Genomic DNA, 2,301 nt, shown 5'->3' on the forward strand with positions numbered 1-2,301 from the left:
CCGCCTGCCTCTGCCTCCCGAGTGCTGGGATTAAAGGCGTGTGCCACCACGCCCGGCTCCAGGCTTGCCTCTTAATAGTTCCTGTATGACACTTTATATGGGTAACTGATCCTATATGACTTTATAAATATAAATAACCAGGGAGAAGATGGTGTTCTAGCAATGATCGGGAAATACTGTACAATATTTTAAAAAGTAAACTATAATGTACAATAATGTCAAGTTTAACCCCATTATTCTGTGGCCTTAAAGCTTTTTAGAAAAGATTGTTCAACAATCTTGATTTGGGGACAGAAGATGTAGCTCAGTGGGTGTAGTGATTGCCTAACATGCAGGAAGGTTTGGGTTCAATTCTTAGCAGTAATATACCAGGCTTGGTGGCGTATGCTTGCTTTTGTTTTGTTTTTTTGAGACAGGATCTCTCTATAGACCAGGCTGACCTCCATCTCATAAAGATCCTCCTACCTCTGCCTCCTGAGTGCTGGATTACAGATGTGCACCATCTCATCCTTCTGCTACCAGGCTGGGATAGTCCAGCACTCTGGAGATGGAGGCAAGAAGACCACGAATTCACAATATATCATCAAATTAGATGTATACAGTATATGACAACGTAGTGAGAGTTTTGTTTTCTTTTAAATCTCAGTTATGAATGTTTTTGTTTAAATATCTTAAAAGGATGCTTTCAGTTTGTCCACAGCCATTAACTATGATTGTCTCCTGCTCTGGGGGCTGAGGGTGGGGTGGGGGGTGACTTACCAGCTGCAGATAGTTTAATTCTGGGGACTCTGGAGAAGACCTGAATGGATGGGCCTGTGGCAGCCGCTTTTCCCCTGGGTGCTGCTCCAACTGCTGGTTCCTGCCCTGCTTCCCCTGTTCCCACTGCTGCCCCTCTTTTGCTCCCACCCCACCCACCACTGCTACTCCCATCCCCACCCCGACTCCCCTGCTGCTGGTTCCTTGTGTTTTTCATTGCTGGTTTACTAGCCTCCTGACAACAGAGATGGAACTGGCCCCTAGGAACCAGACAGCCCTAATCATCAGGAACAGACAGCCCTAATCATCAGGAAGTAGCAGCCGCAGAGATCTACGCCCCTTTCCCCTCTGACCTTCTTTCTCTCCTACCTAGTGTTGGGGGATGGAAGAAATTAATTGGGAGGGGAGGAAGAAGTATGAGAACCCAATAAAATGACAAAACCACCAATAGAATGAGGAATAAGCAAGGTCATTTGTTTAATAAAGTGGTCAGGTTTTTTGAGGCAAGGTCTCACCAGGTAGCCCACCTAGCCTTTGAGTGCTAGGATTAACATTCAACACCACACCTAGCTTAGAAAGTTATGTTAACTAATGAATTTGAAAACTCACTACCTCCATATTCGTGGGATGTTAGTAAAGTAGGTGAACTGTATAACCCTGAATCTTTTTTTTTTTTTTTTTGCTTTTGTTCTTTTTGACACATGGACTCACCCTCCCTGGTGTCAGGATGAGGGATGTGAGCTATCTGGCTGTGACTCTAAATTCTAGGGGAGGGGAGGAGAGGGGGAAGGTTAAAATAAATGACTTCTTTAGTTTGTATCTTTAGAAATCAGGAAAATAAAAATTAATCACTTAATAAGCAAAAGGAAGGAAACAATAAACATTAAATTAAGGCAGACAGTGGTGGCCACACCTTTAATCCCAGCACTCAGGAGGCAGAAGCAGGTGGGTCTCTAAATTCAAGATTGTGTCTCAAAAAATTTTATTATATTAAAAATCAGTTAAATAGAGGAACTGGAGAGATAGCTCAGCAGTTAAGACTGCTCTCAGCAGACATGAGGACTAGGGGTTCTGGTCCTGGCACCTACATTACAAACCTCCTGTGTTCCTGTAACTGTTACCGCCCAAAAACCTGGCTTGGAGGAGGGTGCAGGTATAGGGGACTCACCAGGGCCTGCTGGTTCCAGCCTAGCTAAGACTCTGCCTTGGGTTCAGGAAGAAAGCCTGCCTCAGAGGAACAGTTGGAGAGATGGAGGGGGACTCTCTGGTCTCTGTACACACACAGCAGGGATGTACTTGGCAGAGTGTGTCTAGCATGCACGAGGCCCTGGGTTCAAGTTCTACCATTACATTCATCAACTGTGAAGCAAACCTGTTATCCCAGCACCCTGAAAGAGGAGGGTCAGAAGTTCAAGGTTCTTCTTGGCTCTCAAGCCCAGCCTCAGCCAGGTAGTGGTGGCTCCAGCCCTTAATCCCAGCACCCAGGATGGGGGTCTCTGTGAATCTGAGACCAGCCTGGGCTACATGAGACTTTGTCTAAAAAAA

Source organism: Mus caroli, chromosome 11 (assembly GCF_900094665.2).
Source record: "Mus caroli chromosome 11, CAROLI_EIJ_v1.1, whole genome shotgun sequence".
NCBI classification, from domain to species: domain Eukaryota; kingdom Metazoa; phylum Chordata; class Mammalia; order Rodentia; family Muridae; genus Mus; species Mus caroli.